Here is a 10,792-nt window from a genome sequence, read left to right as displayed (position 1 = left end):
ATAAATGCATCGTGGACCAACTTTTTGATTTAGAGTTGTCTAATTCATATATTGAAAATTACGGAAAGTGGATGTTCTCCATCTGTTTTTGATAAATCGCTATCGCTTTTGACATTAATAAGCCAAATATATTTATATTTTCTATGTTTTCTTTTCCTTGTTTGAATTAAGAGATACAAAATTTTCTCAGATTCTTAGTATCTTGTGAATTCTTCATATTGATTGAAATAAAGCAAAAAACAACTCCAAGTTTAAAACATGGTTGTGTGGCCGTCTCAGTGAATATAGCTACAAGAGAACGAAGACAAGAAAGTCTTACACGTGATGCTTTAGAAGTTTTAACCATCAGCAACAAAGCTTCAATTTCTTTCTGCCTTTCTTACACTTGACCAACTTCTTGTCCACAATAGGACCTCTCTTCATTCAAATGTAAATTAATTTTATTTTCTCTTTTCTTTTATTTGAATTGACAATCATATACTAATACAGCTAAATTCCAACCATATGTGGGAATGGTGATATGGAAAGAGGTAACCAAATACCTTACTTGTAAATTAGATGGTTCTTGGAAAAATATAGATCCCACCTCGAAGTTGGGTTAAATCAGTTTATAAAAAATCCCCATTGAGAAGTTTTCATAAAATGTTTCATACAAAATAAGAAAATAATGAAAAAGTAAGATGAAATCTCAAACGATAGTTTTTGAAAAATTCATTAAAACTCCATAAAACACTTGTTTCTCATAGATTGGCTAAAGTTTTATTTTTAAACTGAAATTTAATTAAATTACATTTATATAAATAAATAAATATAAATATATATATATATATTTTTTTATATACTCTAAGAGTATGTAAGAGATGGCAATGCTTATAGAAACTAAACATAAAAAATTGTATATATTTCTTCTTCATTCAAAGAATTAAGTGTAGTAGTGAGCAATGTGTTAACGAAAGGTTTTAGCGGACAATTAAACAGTTGTCTAGAATGGTTTGGCCAATAAAAAAAAATTGTTTTGAATTTTCTTCTTCTTCTAACGTTAATCTTTGTTATCAATGTTTTAATTATTAATTAATCATGTAACTATTGGTTTGATCAGAAAAAGTTTGATATTTATTCTTTCTGGATGAAAATATATGATTTAAAGGCTTAGAAGTTGTTTTCAGTATTTTTTTGTAAATCCATATATTGTGTAGTAATTTTAAAATTTAAACATATTTTATAATAAAGTACAACTTATATAATTTTTAACCAAATGATGGTAGTCTCGAAAATAATTTTTAAAAACTACACGAACTATATGAACCACATGAATATGACAACATTCATGAAATATTATGTGTTATGTTGATAAAAACACCAATATAGTTTTATAGCTATAAAAGTGTATTGAATTATAAACCGGCAATTTCCGATGTTGCTTAATATTTTTTTTGTCAGCAACATAACATATGATTCTGCAAACCAAACTCGTAGCTATATATCCATATGGACAACAAAAGACGACTATTTTCTTGCACTGCGTGCAATACTGTCCGTCTTTGAATTCTGCGTTCGCGGTATATGAATGAGCTCTAAGCTGTTAAAACTTCTTTTCAAAACTTTTATATGTCTTCTAAGTAACTTGCAAAAGCTGGTCATTCTTCTGGTTCCGAAACAATCTTCATCAACTGAGAACAATCCGTTGCAAATATAATAGAAAACTGTTTTAAATTCTTCATAAACTCCATTGCCCAAATAAGCACATTTATCTATAAATGAAGTGGCGGCTGACTTGCTCTTGTATTCTTCGCTCCCATTAAACCATCAAAACCTTCTAGTGTACTATACCATCATTTTCTGAATGTAAATTCTGATTTTTCTATGATCTATCCATAAAACACCATCGACCTGGGATATTCGGTGCTATCGCTGTATCGGTAATCGAGTTTGCTCGATTCATTGTGTTATTGAGATATGTGTCTCAGCCCAAAGTAAAGACTTTGATTTTGCCAATTTGAAAATATCTCTAGGATCTATGTCCAAATTACTAAAACTTTTATTGTTTCTTCATTTTCATATGTACAATAAAATCCATGCAAATTGATGATCTTTCAATTCCGGAGAAATCTTCGTAAACAGCGATTGAGTGGGAAAGATGTCGGATTCGAATGGATTCGTGAGAGTGCCTAAACCTGAACCGCCGATGTTGCTTAATATATTTTAACACGTTTTAATACGTTATCTCATGTTCTTAAACATTTTATTTTAAATGTTTAATCTATGTGTTTTACTTTATTTTTGATCATTTGGTTACGTGTTATTATCCATTTTTCAAAAAAAAATCATCGGATGATGTCAAATTTCAAATCCAACATATTTTCTGATATTAAATTTATGTTTACGGTATTAACGTATTAATGAATGTTGTCATGTGATTTATATTGTTTAAATATATTACTTGTTTTTGACAAAAAGAAAGAAATATTACTTGTTTAGATATATGACCATATGCTAGTTTATTTTTCTGGTAGTTAACAATTATTTTTCTTAATAAAGGTATATTTTTGTAAATGTAATGGTTTTCTAATAAATTTGAAACCAATGATGGTATATGATCACAGTACAGTGTACTTGTTGCGTCTTTCTGTCTCTCTTCTCACATAGACGGCACAACTGCATGTGCATAAGGCCACGAAACATTACATATTGACTAACATAGGTGAGGAGCATTCATTACTGAATTGAACAAATCATTAAAAAAAATTAACTTTATAAATAAATAAATAAGTTAGATGTCCGAGGAGCTAGAACGATCAACGTGTGTATGTGTCTGGTTTTTGGTAGTGTAATGGTCTTATAAGATATAGAACACACATTACAAACTTATAGTTGTATTTTTTTTCTGGGTCAAACTTATATTAGTATCTTCTTTTTCTATTTATTACTTCAAGAATGACACCAAAATTTAGGTTTCCTTAACCTTCACCTAATCTAATTATGTTATATATATGTATTACAAAAACTTCTGGGACCTTCCTTATTATAAGTAAATGCATACACCAGACTATAATCTTATTAAGAGTGGTTAGTTCTTCTGTGATTTTTGCTCTTTCAATTAGCACACGTCAATGAAACAAAATATGGAATGCTAAGGGAGACAACGATTGCAAAATTAGCTTCCATGGTTATCGTATTAATTACCTTCCAAGTGCCTTTAACTTAGCTAGCATGTGGTTGCTAAATCAGAGAATGATTTTGTAATTATGCATATAATTAGTTCTATCGAGGAAAATCACATTAAATATATAAAATTCACTTACGAAACTCCAAACAAATGTGTAATTTATTTCCAACATCGCCAGAGTTATTTAGCTCGATATATATATTGTCTTGTATTTGTCTATATTTATACGCATAGTAAATAATCTCAGTACTTCAAAAAGGAAAAGAATTCCCAAAAATTCTTAATTCCATAGCACTGATGAAGAGTATTTGAAAACTGTATGTAATTTTGTGATTATAAAATAGAGTAATTTCTGAAGTTTATGTAATATTAGTATTCCATACTGCTCAATTTTATCGGTTTATAACTTTCTGTGTTTACTTTCTCTATCAATTCTATAATGTGTATCTTTAGTGTCAGTAGTGAATCCTACGTTCCTACTATACTCTTTTATCTCTTTTATCATTTATTGCTTATCTGAACCATACTATAATGTTTTCCACTATATCTTGATCAGAAATATATATTGAAAAGATGAGAAAATACGAGAGAATGGGTGGAGCAGAGATTCCAGGTACTAAATGAAAGAAAGGGACGGCCGGATGGGGGAGTCTCTATCTCAGTGTACATATTATCTTAGACCTCAAAATAAGTTAAAAAGTAAATGGATGAAGAACATACAAAATTTTATCGCCTTGAGCCCATACCAATTATTTAATAAATAACATTAGTTACTCCAGATGATCACGGTCCCATAAAATATTCCCATGCAAATTATAAGGGAAAAAAACAGAAAATTTTGAAATCCATTTAATTAGAACTATTTTTATCCTCCAGACGCAAATAAAACATATATGTAAATTGTAAGATTAATAATTCAAGAAAGAAAAAACTAATAGATTCATATGCAAAAATTAATCAAAAACGTATATGTTAATTCTAGGTTTTGAAGGTTTTTCACAGAATAACAAAAAATTTCAAACAAAATGATTATGTTCGACCAAATTAATATCCTTAATCAGAAAAATTGTGTTACAGTAAAAGGAATGTAAAATGAATATATCAAACCACAAAGTTTATGTAAGTGATCTTATCTGAAACCATCTCTAATGGTGTACTCTGAATATTTTCTTCAAGTTCGGTTATACTTTATTGATATTCCATTTTATAGTAGAAAATGAAGTGATAAAAAGGTGTATTACTTTATTGATAGAATAGACCCATTTTATACTCTATTATAGAGTAAAAATAGATAGACTGAAGCATTTTTACTCCAAACTATATTTATAAATAAAAAATAGAGTGGAGTTGCAGATGTTCTGAACTTCCGAATGATATATATTTAATGGTCCATATATCGAATTGCCGCAGAACCTTGAGTCAGTGAAGAAGACAAAATAATTTAAACTCAGAGAAGAAAATAAATGAAACTAAAAATAGTTAGAGAAATGTATTTGAATGATGAAGTGTCTTATGAATAGTTAGCACTTGTCTTAAAAGAACAATTTGATGCTATTAAAGAGAAAAAATGTTCTGAAGGTAGAAGAGTAGAGTACTTTAACTTAACAAAGGGGATAGAAACTTGAAGTTTTTCCATGAATTAAAAAAACAAAGAAGTGCAATGAATCATATTATGAGACTAAATGATGGATCCATAAATATGACGGAGGATGATGAGGAATTAGTATCCATTGATACTAGTTATTTCAGAAATAATTTGAGACATTAAACTCGAAAGAGATAAAATAAGAGTTAACAAATGCTAATATGACTATCACATATTCAATCAACGAGGATCTTACTTTCTTTGTTACGAAATGGAATTATGCAATTCATACGGAGAAAGCTCTTGGCCCATATGGAATGACATCATTGCTTTATCAGAAGTTATGGGATATTGTGACAGGAGATCTAACTTGTATGGTTAATGAATTTCTGTTTGATGGGGTTATGGCTCAGGAATTGAATGGCGCAAACCTTTGCTTCATTCCAAAAAAGATTAGCCTATTGAGATGGCATAATTTTGTATGATAATTATGTGCACTGTGAGTAACAGGATAATCTCAAAAGTATTATGCCAAGATTAAACAATTTTTTTATCGAAACGTATCTCAGAACCCAGTCAGCTTTTGTTGCTTGAAAGCATATCACAAGTGATATTATTATTGATCAGGAGATATTTCATGTGCTTATATCAAATTGAGATGGAAGACATAAGATAATGGCAATCAAAACAAATATGAATAAAGCATGTGATCAGTGGGAATAAGATTTCATTACTGTTGTTATAAAAATATGGGATTCTTGGCAACATGGATAAACTTGATAATGCGATGTATAACATGTGTCAAGTATCATGTTCTGAAGAATGGCCAACCCAGAGGTAACATTCCACCAAAGAGGGCATTGCGTCAAGAAGATCCTTTGTCTCCTTTCATGTTTATTTTATGCACAAAAGCGATCGTTAGCATTCTTAATCATGAAGATATTTAAGGGAAGATAATGGGATTCACGTGTCACGTGTTATCCCTCTGATGTCACACCTTATTTGTGCTGATGATAGCTTTTTATTTTGTAAGACGGAGCCTCATGAATGATGAAGTAATGAAAGCAGTTTAGATTTATCGAAAGGCATTGGACCAGTGTATTAATTTTGAAAATTCTTATATACGCTTTAGTAAGAGAGTATCTGCTTATGTAAAGAAAACAATCAAAACCTCTTTTAGAATTGATAATGAAGGGGGGATGGGGTCTTACTTGGGAATTCGAGAGGATATTAGTGGGTCTAACTGTAAATTCTTTGCGTTTCTAAAAGATAGACTACAACATAGAGTTAATGGATGGTATGCACATGGTTATCAAGAGGAGGGAAGGTAATTCTGATAACATCTATCTCATTACCCCTTCCAACCTATGTTATGTCCAGCTTTCTACTAGCTAAAAGCTAACGAGTGCTATTGCTCGATTCTCGTGGATCTCTAATTGATTTAAGAGGAGATTCATTGGGTAAAAGGGAAAAAAAATTCATAATTCAAAACAGGAAAGTGATCTTGGTTTCTGTGTAATTCATTATTTTAATATAAAATTATTGGAGCAATACTGGTATCCGATAGAATTTCCAGATTCTCTTCTTACAAGGGTACTGCAAAGAAAATTTTACAGACTTAGTTCACCTTTGCGATCAGGTGCTATTGATAGTCTTTCTTACGTTTGGAGAAGTTTACAGGAAATATAACAATTACTGGCATTATGTATCAGATAGAAGGTAATTATAGTTTTGAGATTAGAGCCAAGAAGATCCATGGATTCTGAAAGTTCCAGCAAGGCATGCTAAACAATGTGTTCCAGTAATTCATCAATAAATGACGATGGTGCCTTCATTCATGGTGGCCTGGAGAGGGAGATATGGAGATTCTGGAGAACATGCATTGTCGTATCAGAGGATATACCACTGATTAAGAGTCAAGTGGGAAGCTAATTCGCTTGAGGGAATAAGTTATGTTGGAGTTATACAAAGACTTGGTAATATACTATAATATCATGATATTTGGCGGCTAGCTAGGAATATCCTAGTTACTGAATTTGAAGTAATGATAACTCTGAATTTGAAGTAATGGTAACTGAGCCTAGCTTCACGAAGCTTCAAGCCTTTGCTTGAAAGATCAGTGTTTTTCATAAGATACACCATCTTATATGGAAGATCGTAACATCATTTAGCCGTAACAAAAAATATGACACGTCATCGTATGCGATGTAATAATCATTGTTCCGATGATGGAAGGTAGATGAATCAATAAACCATGCTAGTTTTGAGTGTCTCCTAGCTTTACATACTTGGACAATCCCATCTACACCATCCTGCCCATCGATTTTTACAAAATCCAGTGTTTACACTAAATTGAGAATATCTATAAAGGCAGAGAAGACCCAAAGTTGGATAGAAACATAATTGATAAATTATTTAAAAGAATTACAAAAGATCCTCTAGAATTAGTAAGGCATGCGGAAGGTGAATGTTAGACATAGTTCAAATATAGTGCAAAGAAAATATATGGAGATTATAATAGCAAGGGAAATAGTGAATGTCATTCGGATAAACATTATATAATGTTAGAGTATAAAATAATATCTTTTTGTCATAAAAAATAATATCTAATTCATGAATTAATTAATAAATATGCATTACATAAAATGTGTTTCAAATATACACTTTGTATTTAGCTAAATATAAAATGAGAGAATTTATTTTATACAATTTTTAATACATATTAGTATCTTCATACCTGATTTTTTAATACTAAGTTTTTACTTTCTATTTTTACATGAGTTACATTAACTAATCAAAATTATTAAAAAAAATATTGAGCCGGAATCAAATTAAATATGAATTTTCTGATTATTAAACAATTTCTAGGTCTACTATCTGAATCAAACCACAAATCTAAAAACCAAACTAAAACTTATCCGGATTGGAAATATACATGATTATTTTATGCCGCTATATTATTAGTTTATTTTTATAAATCAACTATTAATTTTGTACCATTAAATAAATTTCACAAATTAAATATTATTCTGTAATATATTTTTATTCTGCATTATTTATTCTAAGAAATCACACTTATTTTACCTAATATGTGAACCGTAATTATACTATGGTGATGTTTGTTTCCATTAGTTTCTGGTTTTAGTTTTTGGTTTTTAGATTTTGGTTTTAGATTTTGGTTTTTAGTTTTTAATTTTTAAATTTTGGTTTTTGATTTTCAGCTTTTGGTTTTGGTTTTTGGTTTTTAAATTTTGGTTTTACTGTATTTTTAGTTTTTTTATAAAATAAGCAATACATTGTTTTAAAATAATAATTTTAAAAAAAAATACCATTAAAATTTATCAAAATATAATGGCTGTTATTTAAAATAAAAACATTACCATGTTTTAAATTATTTTATTTTTAAGTATTATACTTAAATATAATTAATAAAATATCTATAAATTATTAAAATTAAAATATTTTAAAATTTTGAAAATATTTATAAATTTTATTACATAAAATATTTTTTGTTTTTTAGAACTTGAATGGCTATTTTTAAAATTAATATAATATATTGTATTAATAAAATATTTTAAATTTATAATTTTTAGTTGTTGTTTAGTATGTATAATAAAAAATTTCAATAATTTATTTATAGATATTAATAAGTAATTGGTTACAACTAATACTAAAATTATCTATATTTATTTACATATATGAAACACATAAATTATTTTACATTAATGTTAAATGATAAAAAAAATTGTATGGAAATTTTATCTTTATGAAAACATTATTTACTTAATTATTAATTAATTAAAATATAGTATTTTATATAAAATAAACAGAATTCGTTTTTGTATTGAAAACCCACAAAAGTTGATTTTTTACTTTTCTTCACAAATTAGTTGAAATTTTACACTGTTTATATATTAAATAGACTGTTACCGTTCTCGGACCCTAAAAACTTCAATAAAAAACTAGTATTTACGTTCTAAGAAAAATGTTTCAATTTGCGAGAAAACAGAGGATACCGTAACTCTATTTCTATCATAGCACAAAAAAAAAATTGGTTATACTTTTTTTCTTTTTGGTCAAAATATTTATTGGTTATATACAACGTGAGAAAATACTGTAAATTACACACACATTATTTACATTTATATATGTTACATATTTCTGTGTGTGTGTCACTACTGAAAATTTTTATAGTACTCAGGTGCTTACGTCATCTCGTACAGAGTTTGTCCCTAGGTCTGCTATGGCATCTTACCGTGTCGGAAATATTACAATTGTTTCTTAAGAACAAGAAATAATACACATGCATAGAGCATATTAATAATAGCAATTAAACATGGAAATTTTTTTTTGTGATAACAGACATGCCAGTGGCACTATACCTTCTTTATTAAGAAATTTTAATCTAACCAAATTCTAATATGCGCTTTAAAAACATGAAAATGTTTTTTTAACAAAATCTAATTTAATAAAAATAAATATTTTTGGTATATATGATAATATGGAGTAGAATTTTATTACTTTGTATTTATATTAAAAATAAAAATTATATGAAATATTGTTTTATTTTATTTTTAACCCGTATTACGAATTCTCGTAATGAACTGTTATAAATCTATGTATTTTATTTAAAACTTTGATATATAAAAAATTGTTATAAATTTTATTTACTGTCAATTTATTGATTTAGCATCTTAGTTATATACAGTCTTTAATTTATATGAAGAAATTAGTTTCTTTTATAAATTATCTGAGTATTTTTAGCATATTTTTTAGTATTTAGTTTTTATAAATTATTTGAGTATTTTAATCAATTTTTATTTTATCAAATAATTTTATAAGATTAGTAAAAAATTATTAAAAAGTAAGACCTAATGTTTATATGTTTGTATGCAAGTTTAGTTATTATATTGTTTGAAAACATGATTAGTAGTATAATGCTGTTTTACATAATTAACTTTAATGAGTTTTTTATTAATTATTATTGACATTTATGTAATATTACTAATAAGTTAGGTGCAATGTAATGTTTATGTTTTAAACTTTTAATAAAATAAATAAAAGAAAACATAATAGATTTAGGTTGTACGATTCTAGATTGCTAATTAATACCTACCTGGCTACCTCCCGTTACCATGGATACGTATCAATGTAATGCTGAAAAGCAGGTCGAGCGCGCCTTGCTGCGGATAAAGTCACAGTTTTTATTTTTTTTTAAATTGACTAATTTTATTCAAAAAATTGATATGTATATATGATGCCGAACGACCTGTAACTCACTTTTTTGAGAAAGAATTTACGAGTCATCTGCTAAAAACCACTCAAACCATGCTAAGTGAATCGAAGCCAACTATTTAGGGACTTTAATATCATATAGTGCAGCATTTGGATTCACTTTGAATTAAATACTATGCATTGCAGCATTTGGTTCTTAACATTTTTACCAAAAATAAAAGAACTCAGATATATACATTCACATATACATATAAAAAAATTTGGCTTACAAGGGGAAGAAGCAAGGAGAGAGCTAGTAGATATTGCAATGTATGTCCCTATCTAGAAAATCTAGGAGGTGTAGACAAATTGCAAGACCTATGAACATTAAAGACTATGCATGTGAACCATGAGGAGTCTGCTTGGTAGATACCAACTCGAATAACATAATATCTAGGTGAAGGGTATCTCATAAACATAACTTAACTAGTTGCATATAATTTATTTACATAATTATTTAAAATTGAGAAACATTAAATCAATGATAAATTGTAATATTTTACAAAAGCAATTTATGAATTTTCAAACGTTTATCATTTAAAATCGATCAACTATCTATGTTTATTCTACTTGTATATATAGATTTTAATTTCAATTTGATTTTAGCATTTTCGATTTTAAATGTATAATATTTTAGTTAACCACACAAACATTAAAAATATAATTTTTAAAAATCATTAAAATATAAATACAAAATTATATTAGCATTATTTAACATATATCTGAAAATTTTAAAAGTCTCAAAGTTTTCATTCTTTTCTTTCTAA

Source organism: Brassica napus, chromosome A9 (assembly GCF_020379485.1).
Source record: "Brassica napus cultivar Da-Ae chromosome A9, Da-Ae, whole genome shotgun sequence".
Lineage (NCBI taxonomy): Eukaryota > Viridiplantae > Streptophyta > Magnoliopsida > Brassicales > Brassicaceae > Brassica > Brassica napus.
Note: the sequence above shows the minus strand (reverse complement) of the source record.